The 16,846-nt window shown below is 48.9% G+C and overlaps 1 long non-coding RNA gene across 1 annotated transcript in view; it reads left to right on the forward strand.

The window, feature by feature from the left end:
• Positions 1–16,846, forward strand: part of LOC131494627 (uncharacterized) — a 371,492-nt gene that overhangs the window by 270,671 nt on the left and 83,975 nt on the right. Inside the window, exons 11-14 of the long non-coding RNA XR_009253501.1 lie at positions 3,762–4,137; positions 4,610–5,402; positions 5,614–5,649; positions 6,788–8,125. This is a non-coding gene — a long non-coding RNA (uncharacterized LOC131494627). The remainder of the gene's footprint in view (positions 1–3,761; positions 4,138–4,609; positions 5,403–5,613; positions 5,650–6,787; positions 8,126–16,846) is intronic.

Below are 16,846 nucleotides of genomic sequence, written 5' to 3' on the forward strand. Positions count from 1 at the left end.
GCTGTAGTGTAGTCTGTTCGTTAGACAGAGTCACTATGTCCAGCCCACACAAACTGAAGAGAATTACACAGGGCTTGAGCCCTGGAAGGCAGGATCAGGGGGGGCCATCTTGGAGGGTCCCCCCCCCTTTTCCCCAGAAGGCGGGAATCCTCCCTTCTATTTCTCTGGCTCTCCCAAGGCCCTGGCTCCAGGCAGAAAGGAAGAGAGAGAAGAGTGTGCATTGACTGTGTGTGGGCTACTGAGCTGGATTCTTTATATACATCCCATTATGTGGTATCATTTGAACCCAGCAAGGGTTCTGTTCCCATGGAACAGAAGGGGTAACTGAGGCTCAGAAATGAAGGCCACACAGTAGCATATTAGAGTGAGCTACTGGTCCTTATTTTGGCCGCATCACCATCACCTGAATCTCTGGGCCCATGCACAGAGTTTCTCACTGGTAGGTCTAGGATGGGGCTGGAGAATTTGTGTTTCAAACAAGTTCTTCGAGGAAGCTGACTGCAGGTCTGTGGACCATGCTTTAGAACCACTGGAGAATCATGGTTGCAGCCACGGGGGACCCCCTGAAGTGTTAGCAGATTAACAAATGAAATACATTTCTTGCTCAAGTCACAGTCCTACCAGACTGAGCTGACTCTCCTGTTCTTGCACTGACTGGAGCATGTGGTTCCCCCAAGGTCACCTTGGAAGGGGAAAGAGGGCAGAGGGTCATGTGGGATGTTTTAAAGGGCCAGGCCTGGAAGTGGCTTTCCTGCCTTTGGCTCATGGTCCATTGGCCCAAACTCAGTTACATGGCCCGAAACACCCACAGGGTCGGCTGGGAAATGCAGTCTTCCCAGGAAAAAGAGGCGGTATGCCTAGCAGGCTGCTGGTCAGGGTGAGGCTGGTCCTTGGTCTCAGATGCTTTCCCCCTTCATCTCTTGCCTTCTCCCTGGTTCAGGTGCTTTTACTGCACTTTCTCATATTAGCCAGTGTCAAGGGATTTTTTTCCTCATAAAAATTGAAAAAAGAAAAGCGGAAAGAGACATTTCTTGGGTCCGTCGGCCCATTCTGGGGCCATTCGCCTTCACCCTCGTAGAGGGCCGGGTGCTCAGCGGAACAGCTGTCCAGCGCTTTGAAAGCTCCCAGCGTGTTTTCCAGGGTTTCTTGCATGAGTTTCACTGCTGCTATCTTAAGCAATCGATGCAGGGCCGCCGTCTTCAGTATTTGGAGCCCCCTTGGCCACTGCTCCTTCAGTGCCTGAACCCTTGACCCAGGGCTTCAGACAGGCTCCGTCCAAGTGAAGAACGTGACGCTCCTGCCACTCTGTCCCCACTGCTCCGGAGCGCTCCAAGTGCGACTGCCCCAAACATCTGCAATTTCCAGCTGTCGTGCCTTTGTACATACTGTGACATCTGCCTGAGCTCCCTGCCTTCCCTCCAGACTCAACTCAAATGAAGCTCCATGAAGCGTTCTTCCATCAGTCCAGTGAGTGCTCAACTTGCCCTCATTCCGGAGCAGAGGCATAGACACACCTCCCCGTCTGTGCCCACAGTGCAGCACCTGCCACGGCGTCTGTAGACTCCAAAGGCCTCTGCCATGCCCAGCTTTCCTTGTAGAACGTGACATGTTCGAGGGGAAGGGCAGTGTGGCATCCTTTATGGGCTTCTTCATCACCTGCAAGACTGAATCTAGAAACCTCCCTGGGACGCGCAAAGCCCTCCCCAAGATCCAGAGGTGAAGAGTGACGACTCTGGCACTCGTTTGAGTCCCAGCTCCACCACCTGTGGGTTGTGTGACTCCGGGCAATTTGTTAGCTTCACTGTACCTCAGTTTTCCCATGTGTGCAGTGGGGCTAATAGTCTAATGCCTAGTCAATGAAAGAATGCGCCAGAGGCCCTTCGAACAGTGTCAAGTACCTGGAAAACACTCAAGAAATGCCAGTCATCTTTCTGTCATCATCATTACTCTTTGCAACCTTCTCACACACCTGCTGTTCTTATTTGCTGACGATTTTGATGGTCTCGCATGCACCCATGCTTTTGTGCTGGATGATTCTTCTTCCTGGAGGTCCCTATCTTTGACCTGTTCATTCATTCATACCTAGTCACTCATTCATTCATTCATTCGCAAAGTTTTTGCTGAATCGCAACTGCTCACCCTGTAGACTCATTTCAGTCAGCCCTTCCTTGCCATTCCTACTGGATTTACAACTCCTAGTTTTAAGTTATTAATTCTTCTGTAGCTCTCTGAATAACTTGAAAGCAGAAAAAAATGTCCTTTTCCCCACTGGATTTACTTCCCTGAACCCAGGTCCTAATATGGCTGCCACATAGTAGGAGCTTGATCAATATTACTGAATGAATACTTGAATGCCACGCATCTCTGAATCTGTCCCCAATGCCTAGGATATTGTAGGTGCTCACCTAGGACTCTATTCTCTTACATGAAACCAAATCACCCTGCATTCCTAGTGCCTAGAGGTTGTGATTGGGGGAGAGCCACTTTTAATCAGCATATCTGGATGTTTGCCACTTTCTGAACCAGAAAGCTTTCCCTGGTCCTGTTTGACCAAAGTTAAAGGTGACCAGTGGGGCTGTCTTCTGAAAAGTACAAGAGGATGCCTTTGCACCCGTGTTCCTTGGACCGTTCCGAGAGTCACCAAAGACTTCTCAACTGCCGTATCTGCTGACCCAGTCCAGAGTGTATGTCTCATGGTGTCCTGGAACCCCAGTGCCTGGGAATCAGGGAGGAAGGGAAAGAAAAGGAGAGGAAGGGAAGAAGCGGGGGAGGGAGGGAGAAAGGAAGAGGTCCTTCCCCATTGGCCAACACCTTAGAGATGAAGAATTGGAGTCAAAATGATTGTCACACTAAGCCAATGCTGTGGATGGCAGCCTTTGGCCAAAACAGTCCCTCAGGCCTTCTTTCATGAATCTGATTTCTTTGGCCGTTGACATCTGGTCTTGCTTTGCAAGGTGGCTCTAGAACTGAATCTGTCTCCTTTCTACCTCACCTCCTGTAATTGCTGGGCTCTTTGGCTCCTTGGAGGTGGCAGGGTGGGAAGTTTGCTTGCTCCGGGGCACGCTAGGATAGCACTTTGTGTGCTGGGAGTGGCCTTACTGCCAATGTTGGGATCTGGAAAGGCTGAATCTGGCATCCATCCCATGAGACCCCCTTAGGGGGACACATGGGCTGTTGCCTGTTTATGTCAGGGAGGAACTGCAAATGATTTTATAGACATTTTTTCCCCTAATACTATTTATGGAAGGTTGTTCTGACGTTGTCCTAACGTTAACTTCTTCTCATCAATTGTCCTACCTAAAACCACGCATAGATCCTGGGTGTTCACTTTTCTTGACTCCTGTGAAACAAAAATAGTATTAATTGATATTTCAATATGTGACAGAGATTTTGCATGATGTTTTCTCATTTGACTCCTTTATTCTTCACAATAATCCTGCAGAATAGATATCACCAGTCCCTGTTCCAGGTAAGGGAATTGTGGCTCAGAGATCTTAATTTCACATCGCTGGTATCTTTTCATTACCTATACAATCTGACTGCCGCTTTAATGGCCCTGCCTGAATCACTTGCAGGGGTTTTTTTCAGGCTACTTGGGCAATCAGTTTCTTCTGCATCACACATTACATGCCTCGGCCACTGTGCTTGTATTTCGTGGTCTCCTGTAACATGGACTCAAACACTAATTTGTTTGTAGTTATTATTTCTCGAAAGGAAAAAAAAAAAGGCCCACTTATGTTTCTCTTCTTTTATCTTTCCAGACCCTGAGGGGCTGATTCTCTGCAGCTCTTTTGGAGCAGATGTGACCGGGAAATCAATACAGCCATTAGATTAATCTGCGGCAACCATAATGTCATTGCATCTTTCGCCCTGTGATGTTGACAGAGATGTCAGAGCTAGGAGGAGGGGAGGCGCTTCAAAGAAGGAACGGGGCCTCCGAAGTGAAGGGGAGACTTGAAACCCCACGGAGCCTCACTTAACGGACGAAGGATTGCGGGTGGCTGCCTCTGGCATCATCGGGTCTTCTGTCAGAGAATGCGGTGACTTGGCAACGGGCAGAGCAGGGGGACCTGTAAAGCTCGGACATCGGGAGGCCTCTCGGGAGGATGAACTCGGCAGCAGTGGAGCAGTAGCCCGGTCTGGACTCTCTTTTCTTATTTCCAGATTCTCAGCCTCTCCCGAGGCGGGGCGGGGGTGGGAAGACCCCATGGGATTTCCTTCCATTGCATCTGGCCTTTTAAAATTATTATTCTCATTATTATTAATGTTTCCTGACACAAGGAGAGAGGGCGTCCTTTATAAGCACAGCGCTGGGTTCTTGGAAAGCATTCAAGATATGTTTGGATGGTGAAAGCTGCTCCCGTCCACAGCGCACATTGGTACGGAACGCCTGCTAGTTCGGGCACTGCTCCAGGTGCAGACGAGGGGGTGTGGGGGGGGGGGGGCGGGATTTCTGCAGTGACCAAAATAGACAAGACCCCTGCCTTCAGGGAGCTCACATTCTAGTGGAGACCAAAATCAAGCTAAGCCATTAGCTTGAGTTTTCTCTCCCGCAGACTTGGCCAACTGCCCCCCCCCACCCCCAATCTCTTCTCCTCTTCCTTTGTAGAGCAGTGGTTCTTATCCAGGGGCACTTTTGCCACCACCCCCACCCCCCGCCCCACCCAAGATATTTGGCGATGCCTGGAGACGGTGTTTGGCTGTCATGACCTGTGTGTGTACGCATGTGTGACTAGCGTCTGGCTCGTAGAAGCCAGGGATGCTATCCAACATCCTGCTGTGCTCAGGACACCCCCCACAACGAAGACCTTTCCAGCCTGTGGTAGCAGCCGACAGTGCTGAGACCCAGGAAGTCGGGTGGAGACAGAAGTGGCTGAGCAGCCGGTGACTACATTTCCTAGCATCCCTTGGAGCTAGGTGTGGCCATGTGACTGGTTCTCACCAACAGAGTGGGGACAGGAATGCTGTGCCCACGCCCAGGTGCAAGGTTCTTGGTAAGTAGATGGGCCTCTTTCCCGCCCCGCCCCGCACCCCCCTCACCTCCCAGGCTGGATGAAGAGAACAGCAAGGTTATTTGGTCTGGTGTTTTGTTTATTCGTCATAGACATTTGTTTCTACAGAACAACTCAGAAGATAAACCGAGGCACACGGATGTAATTGCCGCCACAATCTGCTGCTGAGGAGACATGCGACCCGAGGATAAGGGGCTGGGAGCTGGATGGGGTGTGTTGGGTCCCGGGATAACTGGAGGCCCCTGTGATGAACCACGTAGGGATCCTATCAGTCACGATCTGACCCCCGGGCCTGATGATGACAGTGGAGCCACGCGGGGACCTAAATCGCCATGTGAGGAGAGCTGTCTGCCAGTCAGAGACACTCAGCTCGGACTTTCATGAGAAAAGGTGCGTTTGGGGATCTCTCCTTCTTAGCAATGTAGTCTACCCTGGCAACTCTAGTCACCAAGTCTTGTCAGTAATTCCTGAACGTTAAGAATAGCTAACGTTTATTGAACATACGCTGTGAGCCAGGCACTAAGCTCTTTGGGTGTAAGGTCTCATTTTTACCTTCATACCAACTCTTCAAAATAGGTACTATTATTATCTTGTTTTACAGATAAAGAGCAAATGTTCAAGGAGGCCAGCAGGCCAGGTAAGTGCCGCATGGAAGTTTCATGCCAGATTTCAGCCTCCACCACTTAGAGCAAGTTCCTTTGTCTGTTGTTATAACCTCTCCATTGGTGACACTTGGGAGTCATAGTAACAGTTTCCCCTTCAGTCCCGTTGCCTCCAGTGTAGACACTGCAGATAGAATGACTTTTTAAAAATCAAATCTGAACCGGGGTGCCTGGGTGGCTCAGTCGGTTAAGCATCCAACTCTTGACTTCAGCTCAGGTCAGGATCTCGGGGTTTGTGAGTTCGAGCCCTGCACCGGGCTCTACACTGACAGTGCAGGGCCTGCTTGGGATTCGTTCTCTCCCTCTCTTTCTGTTCCTGCCCCACTTGTGCTCTCTCTTTCTCTCTCAAAATAAATAAATACATTAAAAAAATTTTTTTAATTAAAAAGAATAAGACAATTCTGCCCACCTTCCTTCATTGACTCCCTACATTGTTTCAGGATAAAGTGCACACTCCTGGCCAGGGCATGTGGGTTCCTCCATAGTCTATCCCAGATTCTCTGCTACCTTCATGGTCTCTTGCTCCTTCTTCCTTTGGCCATGTACCCCGGCCTTCACCCTCACTGCAAGAGAAAAGGAATATAATTTTTTTTAAGTTTATTTGTTTATTACTTTTTTAATGTTTTTTTTTTTTTTTTTTTTTTTTTTTTTTTTTTTTTTTTTTGGGAGAGAGAGAATGAGTGGGGAAGGGCAGAGAGAGAGGGGGACACAGAATCCGAAGCAGGCTCCAGGCTCTGAGCACAGAGCCCTATGCAGGGCTCGAACTATGAACCATGAGATCATGACCTGAGCCGAAGTCAGACGCTTAACTGAGCCACCCAGGTGCTCCAGTTTATTTATTTATTTTGAGAGAGAGAGAGTGTGTGTGGGAGGAGCAGAGAGAGAAGGAGAGACAGAATCCCAAGCAGGCTCTGCACTGTCAGCATGGAGCCCGACATGGGGCTCGAACTCATGCATCATGAGTTCATGACCTGAGCCGAAACCAAAGAGTCAGACGCTTAACTGACTGAGCCACCCAGGCGCCCCGAAAGGAATATTCTTTTTCCATAATTATTATTGCTGTGCAGAGGGAATCACAGTTAAAGTAACAAGCTTCCCCTGTATATTTCCAAGAGTTCAAGCAAGGATTGTTTGAGCATCTCCTGGGAACACCATTGAAAGGATTCTTATGTTGGATGGGAGGCTCATTCCAATGAGACACTGCAGCAGTTTTTCAACACACAGCTAATTGCATAATGTAAGGTGAACCCAGGTTTTCATCTTTGTTCAACTCTCAGATTCTATTTGTTCCATTAAAAACCATATTGGCTTTGGAGACTCATTTGGCAATATCACACTACAGCAACTTTACTCCTAATTATACTCCCCAGAGAACTCTCATGTGCAAAGGAGAAATGAAGCATTTGTCAGAGCGCAAAACTGCTAAGCCAAGTGTACGTCCACAGGAGAATGGACGAAATGAACTCCTACAAAGAGCGTAAACGAACTATAAATAAGTGGATTCGAGCGGCCTGTGCTACGTATAAATGAATCTCAGAAACAGTCTTAAGCATCAAAGCCGTCTCAAAAAGGTAGATATCGGATGATGTCACAAATAATGTTACAAATTGTGCCAGTCAGGGTCCCAGTAGGAAACGAAAGGCGAACTTGGAATTCTGGAAAGAAGGAAAGGAAGGCACTTTTTCCAGGGGTGGTAGGTGTGGCGGACTGTTGCATGGCCACAGATTCCCACATCGCTCCTTCCGTCCCGCGGTGGAATCTGTTTTTCCATCCCCATTCATCTGGGCTGGTTTTGTGACTTGTCTTGATGAGAGACTGTGGCAAAAGTGACTTCAGGTAGGCTACACCGGGCCTGAAGTTTTCTCCCTTCACACCTTTTTAAAAAATGTTTTATTTATTTTTTGAGAGAGAGAGAGAGAGAAAGCAGGGGAGGGGGAGAGAGAGGGAGACAGCATCAGAAGCAGGCTCTGTGCTGTCGGCGTGGAGCCTGACGCGGGGCTCAAACCCACGAACCTCGAGACCACGACTTGAGCCGAAGTCGGATGCTTCGCCGACTGAGCCACCCCGGTGCCCCTCTGTTCACACTTTTGAAATGCACTGACGTTACACAAAGGGGCCTGCACCAGCCTGCCAGAGGCCTTGTGGACAGAAAGACCCAACTGCCAGCCAGCGCTGACTGCCAGACCCGTGAGTGAGGCTGCCCGGGGCCCAGCCGGCCCCTAGCTGACCACGAGCAGGCTACCGATGTACGAGGAGGGCAGCCAGAACCGCTCTGAGCCGAGCTTCCTAGCTGAGTCCAGCTCAGATTACCAACCCACAGGGTTAGGAACAAAACGCTGGTTAATATTTTCAACTATTAAGTTTTGGCGTGTTTCGTTGGGAGTATATAATCCATTTAGAAGGGTCAAGGAACCCGGAAGAGGAGCTCGGGCGTTGAAGTACAGTGGCAAGGTAAGAGTTCCCAAAGCAGCGATGTCATGGGAGCCCGTGGAGGGCTGTGGCCGCACAGGGGGGTGCCTGGCAGAACCCTGGAGCCCCAGAAGGGGGGCAGGGATAGAATAGGGGAAGAGATACCCCAATCTCCCTCTCCTCCTCCCTCCAGTCTCCTGCCAGGCCCTCCTGCTGGCTGAGCCCAACCAGAAAGCAGAAGGCAAGGGGGCTTGGGTGATGCCATCGACGAGGCCAGCCTCCTTGGCACAGGAAATGGATCGGGTGGGGCTGGGGGCAGACGGAGACTCGCAGGGACATATGTTGTTGCTGAACAGCAGACTGTGAGAACATTTAAGGCAACGCGAGGCCGCCAACTCCGGATAGACTTCTGCCTCTGGGGAAGGAGGGATTTCTACCTGACGCGGGGCAGTGAGCATTTTCATATGCGTGTTTCTGTACATGCTCCATGTGAGAAGGAAGGAGAGGAGTTTTATGCAGGCCTGCCAGGCACTGGCCCCACCACCCTGCTCTTCCGCAGATGCCGTAAGGAAGTTGAGTCTCCGCGCACCCAGGAGGGCGTGGAGAGGAGAAGAGGGAGGAGGCCGAGGCGCTTTCCCAGGCCCCGTTGCTTGGCCCGTGGCTGCTGAGTTTCATGCTTAGGTCTGTCCACCTCCAGCCTCTTCGTCTGGGTGACAGACCCTTCCTGGTGTCACGGCAGGTGAATAAGTTTTGCCCAGATCTGTCTGTCAGGGCCTCCCCCTGTCCCTCCACCCCTCCCTCCCCTTCTCCCTCCTTCCCTTTGCGCACTTGAAGACGGGAGAAGCCATGAAAGGATCCCTGGGTATTATTGGTGTAAAAGGAATGTTTACGGTAAAATAGGGTGTGTGAGGCCTGCCTTTTTAAAAACAGCACCTGGGGTGACGGATAGGCATGTTTTTCAAATTCAGCTGTCAAAGCCAAGGCAATCATCGCTGCCTCCTGGGTGGAAAGTGATTTACAATTTTCCTCTTTAGTGCCATCTTAAGACAAACAGGCACGCTTGTTTCCATGGAGAACCCCCTCTTCCCTCTGAGGTGAAAGCCCGCTTGACTGTCCTCCCTTCCTCCTCTCTTTCTCGCTTTCCAATCTCCTTCTTCTTCATTTACTCCACAGTGTCTTTTGCTTTTCCCTCCTCCCAGCCAGCTTTCTGCCAGCAGCGGGGCAAAGGCACAGCCTGGGTCTCACCCCAGGGAAGGGTAAGGCTCGGCCCTCCCTCCTGCCCCTGCAGAGTGGTTCTTAGAATCCTTCGGGGCCTGAGAAGTTTACACCCTAGATCTTTGGACTGTTGTCTTCCTAAGAACTTGTTCCGAAAAGAGCTCCAAGTGGCGAAGCAAGCCTGGGCCCGTGGCAGCTGTGGCCTGGTTCCCGTTCTGGTCCTGTGGCCACAGATCTGTGTGGCCTCAGGCGGTTCACTTCACTTCTCTGTTTCCTTCCTTGGAACGTGAGAATAACTGTCCCAAGAGTTATCATGAGAAAACGATGGGAAAGCCCTTCCTGTGGGTTCTGCAGGTCAGCAGCTGGCACCCTTGACTTTGGATCCTGAAGTTTATTTATTAACCGCCTTCACGGAGGATGGGAGGGTCCTTGGAGGAGACCCCCAAGAGGCCAGAGCAGAGGGGAGGCCTTGCCGTGGCACGGGCAGGCCGAGCCGGTGAGGCTGCCTTCCTGCTTTGGGTCTGTGGAGTTTCAGTGTGCCGGGGTCTGGGTCTGGGTGTTTAGAACAAAAGAGGAAGAGCGAGCTAGTGTCAGAGTGTGTGTCTGTGGCCTGTGAGTAGCTCTGAATGCGTGCCCTAAGTGTGTTTGTGTAGGGTGAAGGCGGGTCTTCCCGCACGTGAGCGTGCCTGCGTGTGCAAGTGGCTGTGTGTGTGTGTGTGTGCGTGTGCGCGCACGTGCGTGTGCACGTGCATGTGCACCCTCTCCAAGGGTGGGGGCAGGCAGTGTGAACAACAGCCACCCGTTTATTTTGCATCAGGTCCGGAGGACCCAGTAACGATACGAGTCCTCCACATATGGTCAAAATAGCCCGATGCTCAGCTCTGAGTGGATGGGGCTGGCCTGGGTGATGTGGTGCCCTAAACAGAGGCCCCTCTCTCCTTGTGCCGCCCGCCCGGAGGGTGAGGTCTCCACCTGGGAGCAGATGTGTGTCCTCGTGGCTTAGTTCTGCTCTGAGGGGGGATTCGGTGTCAGGGACTGAAGCTCAGGTGTTCGCGCATTTCCAGAATTTGTCTGATTTTAATCCGGGTTTTGTTGTTGGTAACTGCAAGTATGTGTGTGCTCGGTTCCAGCTAAATATTTGATGGTGCTTCTTTCCTTTATCCTTCCTCCCTCCCTTCCTCCCTTCCTTCCCTCCCTGCCTCCCACACATACTGAGCACCTTCTCTGTGCCAGGCCGTGTTCCATGGGCTAAGGACACAAAGATGATTCAGAAATGGTCCCTGTCCTTGAGAAACATCTAGTGTTTTGAGAAAGGAAGATAAGCCAAGAAGCTTCAGTAAGAGAACACAGCCATGGACGGGGCCATAGGGCGTCTGGGAGCACAGAAGGGAGCCCTTAGTCTCTCGGGGGCTCCGTGAAAGGCTTCCAGGATACTGGGTACTTGAACTAAATCTTGAAAGTCGAGGAACTCACCAGCTTGGGGAAGTGAGGATAATAAAAGCAATTTTATAAGAATAGCTGCTACTTTCCAGCAGGTGGTACTTTGGGGGGTAGGACAGAATCATCTACTCACATGTGGTGGACGCTAAGAGGTCACACAGTTCTTTGTTAAAAATGAGCTGTGACACCGCTTTGTGCTAGAGGAGATACGTTAACTGAAATGGCAAGCGATTCAAAGCAAACACAGATTAGGTGGTGAGCCCCCTCTACATCTTTTTTTTAAATTATTTTTTATTTTTTATTTTTAGAGAGAGCACGAGCAGGGGAGAGGGCCAGAGGAGAGAGAATCTTAAGTAGGCTCAACGCTCAGTGCAGAGCCCGATGTGGGGCTCAATCCCACAACCCTGGGGTTATGACATGAGCCGAAATCAAGAGTCGGACGCTCAACTGACTGAGCCACCCAGGCGCCCCCTTCTACCTCTTTTATTTGCCAATTTATACTTCCGAGGGAGTGAGTACAGAGAAGGGAATGAACAGTTACTGAGTACGTACCATATGTCAGGTAGCTTTAAATGTTACCTCACCAACAGCTCTGTAGTGGGGCTGGTTAACCCCATTTCATAGCTGAGGAGACTGAGACTCAAGCGAAGTTTCTTCCCCAAACAGCAGGTCTCTGAACCACAATCTATAGTGCTCTGTCGCCAAGCCTGTCCTTTGTAGGCATTGTCTACCCGAATCTTCTATTGTGAACGTAGCATGATGGCTAACAGACTTCTTGTCAAGGATCATAAACTTGGAATTCAATATAAAGTCACTATTATTCCAGAAAAAAAGAACCTGGATGCCTGCTCCTTTTGAAAAAATAGCACGCCTTAGTGAGATGGGCTATTAATATACATTGTCATGACATCAGTATTGCAGGAGCCTACTTTTGGAGAGCCAGGATGCTGCTAATTTGCATACTGCTTTGCATTCATTTGCATCTGCTCTCCATATGCAAAATCAAATGCAGCTAATTAGTGCAACCTTGTTACAATGGGAAGCAGGCCCAGCCTTCTGTGCCAGGGCATACAGAGCCCAGAACAGGGACCGAAGCTACCCAAAGCCAGTCACTTTCTGGGTTGGACATGCCTGAGAGTGGAAAGAAGGATGCGTGCTCTGAATGAAAAGTAAGGTCGCTGAGTATCTCTATTTTTCAAATATCCCTTTGAAGTAATTCCTGCAGACGGAGAGAGAGAGAGAAAAATCAAAGAATGTGACCAGAACTGCGCTTCAGGTAGAGCTTCGTTGGAGAAAGGGCACAGGATTTGAAGCCCAAAGGCCTCAGGTGAAGTCAGCATTGGAGATTGGCTTTGGCACTTCTAAACTGTGGGACCTTGCGTTTGTGACGACATGGTGGGACCTAGAGGGCATTATGCTGAGTGAAATAGGCCGGACAGAGAAAGACAGATACCATACGATTTCACTTAGACGTGGCATCTACAAAACAAAAGAAATGACCAAACAAACAAAGCAGAAACAGACCCCGAAATACAGAGTGCTGCCAGAGGGGAGGGGTGGGGGGGATGGGCAAAATGGGTGAAGGGGGGCCGGAGACACAGGCTTCCGGTTATGGAATGAGTAAGTTACGGGAATAACAAATATAGCATAAGGAATACAGTCAGTGGTATAATAGCCTCGTGTGCTGACAGAGGGTAGCCGCACTGTGATGAGCTGGGCAGAACTTCTAGAGCTATTGAATCACTATGTTGTACACCTGAAATCAAGGGAACGCTGTGTGTCGACCATACGGCAATAAAAACAAACAAAACAGCAACAGCAGAAAACCAAACTGTGGGACCTTACACTTCATGGGCTTGCGGGGATCACATGGGGAAAAACGGACGAGAACGTACTTTGTAAGCATCGGAGCGCAAAACGGAGATGAGGCCTCTAGGCCATGCGTCATTATGATGCAGGGTGTCCCAGATCCGGTCAGGGTCTGACACTCACAGTCTCGCAGGGTCCGGACCCTGGATGTGATGGGAAGTGTGTCCGTGTCTGTGGCTGTGTCTGAGTCTGTGTCTGTGGCCGTGTCTGTGTCTATATCTATATAAGCTAGCATTTAATGAGCACCTAAGAGGGACCAAGCATTGTGCTAAGTACATCGCATTCATATTTCATTTAATGGTTCCCTTGACCACCCTGAGAGGTGTGTATTTTTCTGACCCCATCTTACAGATATCTCCGTAGCAAAAACATGCCTGCCAAGGGTGCGAGGATACTCTTGCCAAATGATCAGAACGCTCTTTCTCCTGAGCAGTGATGTTGACATTCGTGGTTTATTTCCCCCTGACTTCCACGTTTCCAGCCTCCGGGTAGATACGGTCTTTCTACTAAGCTACTTCTTTCAGATTTGCCTAGTTGGGATCATTTTGATTTGATCTTGGCTTTAGTTCTATGCCATGGGAGGACTCTTTTCAACTGGTTGTTTTGATTGGACTTGAGTATTTCAGCTCCATAATAACAGGTCATCAGTAAGGATGGTCCATTCTGCGAAGAGCAGCTCCCATCTCCCAAAGCAGATTACATTATTGCTCAAAAATATTCACTGTCTCTCATGGCAGTAGGAGTATGCTTCCCATGGAGATACGGCCTGGCCATGTGGCTTTGCTCTGGCTAATGACATGTAGGTGGAAATGATATGTGTCGCTACCAGGCAGAAGACAGCCTGTGGTTTGCTATATCTTTTTTCTTTCCTTTCTGACATGATGCTGGGCCATGCTCTGAATGGAGTCTGCTCCACAAATGGGTCGTGGAGGCGAGGCAAGTTGGAACCGCTGGTGGTAAGTCTTGTACATAGGAAATGAATCTCATATGGGGCGCCTGGGTGGTTCAGTTGGTTAAGCCAGCTTTGGCTCAGGTCATGATCTCACAGTCTGTGAGTTCAAGCCCCTCGTTGGGCTCTGTGCTGACAGCTCAGAGCCTGGAACCTGCTTGGGATTCTGTGTCTCCCCCTCTCTCTGCCTGTCCCCTGCTTGTACTCTCTCTCTCTCTCTCTCTCTCAAAAATGAATAAACATTAAAAATTTTTTTAAAGAAATGAGTCTTATATTGTCGTAAGCCTCTGAGACTGGGAAGATCATTTGTTATGGGAGAATAACAGCCTATCCTGATAAAAACATTCCCTTTCTTTTGAATATGATGTGTTTAACTCTCACAGGATGGCCTTTCTCCTAAATTCAGGAGGTACGTCATCAGCGCCCCTGTGAATGGACTGCAGTAATTAGACGGCTGGACGCTTACCCCAAATGGTTGCTGCTCACAATTTTTTGTACCTCCATTTTGGAAACTGCTTGAAAGTTTGAAAGGTCCGGCTACTACTGATAACAGCTAATACTTCCCATGCAGTGTCTTATTTAATCTTGGCAACAGCCACGGGAGGTGCATACTCCTAATTTTCATTTTCCAGACAAGGGAAACAGAAGCTCAGAAATGTTCAGTAATGACTCAGGATCACACAGCTAAGAGGAGGGCCAGGATTTAAATCTTCATTCCTTTCTGGCACAAACCCTAATGTCCTGATTTTCTGCTCATACTGTGTCCCATCGAAATGGATGTTAGCTGGCTGAGTCACCTACCTCGCTTATAGGAGGTGGCCACAGATATTCTGGCTGCTAATAAAAATCGAAATAATTATTAAACAGTGAAAATGACATTGGAATTGATACTAGGAGTTAGGAGGGTCACTGTGTGGCTATTTCTTATTAGCGACCCTACAATGTGACCTTGGGCTACATAGGTTTTCCTCTCTGCACCCTAGAATTTTCTTCTGCAAAATGAGGCACTTTGTCTCAGACCACACGGTTCATGCATCTGGGCAACACGATCCTTTAACACCCTGAAAGCGTATGTAAAATGATGTCTGTAAGTGTATTTTTTTCTGGGCAGAGGGTCCATACTGTTTTTCCAGTCCTGGAAGAGGTCTGTGGCCCCCAAGAGGCACAGGACTTTAATTCTCTCTCCTTTGTTGAGTATGATTTATCCTTTTCCTGAGAAGCGGGTGTAGAGGCAGGGAAGATTCCGTCTGACTAAATCGCAGTTGAGTTGTGTAAGGTGAGTGTCAGATTTATCAAAGATTAACTGGAAGCCAGGCTGCATCATTTCATTAAAAATAATCGTTAAAAAATGTTTCTGTCTCACATTCCTGTGGCCCTCTTGCTGCTCACTCCGCACAGAGCTGTTCTTCTGTCTCCCAGGCCAGGCGCTGTGTCATTAGTTGTGGCTGTTGGTCATTTCCTGTCTTACTCAGCCAAATAATCATGTTATTTTGACTGGGATGAGAACGCGTCCAGAACCATGAGCTTAGTCTCTCAGGAACTGGCAGATGCCTTTCCTTGAGTGTGGGAGGAAAGGAAAACAGTCGGGCTCTTTTTGCCGGCCATTCGCTCACCGATTCAGTCACGCGTTTTCTGTTTCCAGCCTGTGCTTACCGCACAGCTATCTACCTATCACACCTTGGCCACTGCTCTTGGTGCTGGGGCTATTGAGGTGAGCAATCAGACAAAAAGTGTCCCCACATCCCTGGAATTTATGTTCCGGTGGGAGAGATAAAATGTATTGGTAGAAAAGTTACGAAGAAAATATATGCTCCTTATATGCACCCTCAGGACAGGATAGCAAGATGCCCTGCATAGTACGCGTCTCATGGGACAGGTGAGGGAACTAAGCATTCGTGACATTGAAATAGCTTAGCCAGTGTCACACGGCAGGTACAAGGTGGACCTTCACATCAGGTCCTTCTGACCCACATTGCTTCCACAGAATCAGTAGCCGCCACCTAAAAGCTTATCATTCAGCTGTGACCCATTGGGCCAGGTGTTCCTGAGGCTGATTCCTTCCTGATGGAAGATCTGTGTTTATGTGAAGAAGGCTGACTCCCTCACCCTCCTTACAGCCAGTTTGGGAGGTCTGGGGCCATTATTTTTTCAAATAACTGTTCTGCCCCCTTCCATCTCTTTATGTCTCCTTGGAGTCTAATTGCACACATGTTGGATCATGCTTGGTATTTTCTCACAGGTCTCTGAGCTTCTGTGTATTTTTCTTCCATACTTTTATTAATCTCTGTTGTTTGGATTGGATAGTTTCTCTTATCTTTCTATTGCACATTCGCTGACTATTTTCTTGGTTCCTTATTTGGTCATTCATTGATACCATATTTTGAAACTTTTGTCTGATAATTGCAACATCCGTTCTATGTATTGTCATTTTTTAAAATGTTTATTTATTCTCAGAGAGAGAGAGAGAGAGAGAGAGAGGGAGGGAATGTGTGCAAACAGGGGAGGGGCAGAGAGAAAGGGAGAGAGAGAATCCTAAGCAGGCTCTATGCTCTCAGCACAGAGTCCAGCACAGGGCTTGATCTCACGAACTGTGAGATTATGATCTGAGCCGAAATCAAGAGTTGGACGCTTAACCGACTGAGCCACCCAGGCATCCGTCTTGTTATTTTCTATGGCCTTTCTTCCTGAGTATGAATTCTTCTTATCTGTTTCTTTGCATGTGTAGTAATTTTTCATTGAAAACTGGGCAGAGTAGATAATACATTATAGTAACTGTGTATTATGTTGTGTTCTTCTGAGAATTATTAGATTTTTGTTATCGTAAGCACTTAACCGCCTGCATTCAAAGGTGTGTAATACCTGATATTTTTGCTCTATTCCTGTGGCTTCTCATCGCTGCTTCTTTACCCTGGCTCCCGGGGAGTCTTTCAGGTGCCTGTATAACTTGGTCATTGTCAAGAATTTGGACAGCGACAGGACTCATACTTCCAGTAGTTTTTTTCCCCCCTAGGGTTCCCCTCCCCCCCCCCATTTCTAATTTGTCTGGGTTAGTAGGTTCTGTCTCCAGAGATTTCAAGCCCATAAGACTTCAGCTTTCTGCTGCCCAAGCTGCACGAAATGGCTCAGAGTTAAAACAACAAAACAAAAGAAAACTGAGCATTCGTCCCTTGAAGCTCCGTCTTTAAAGAACAGACTTCCTCCTGATCTCTTTATGCTTTTTGCTGGCCCGTCTGCCTCTCTCCCATGCATGTGTCGTGTAGCTGTCAGCCAGCGATTTGGGCAGAGTTTCT

The sequence above is a fragment of the Neofelis nebulosa genome, chromosome 14 (assembly GCF_028018385.1).
Source record: "Neofelis nebulosa isolate mNeoNeb1 chromosome 14, mNeoNeb1.pri, whole genome shotgun sequence".
Taxonomy (NCBI): Eukaryota; Metazoa; Chordata; class Mammalia; order Carnivora; family Felidae; genus Neofelis; species Neofelis nebulosa.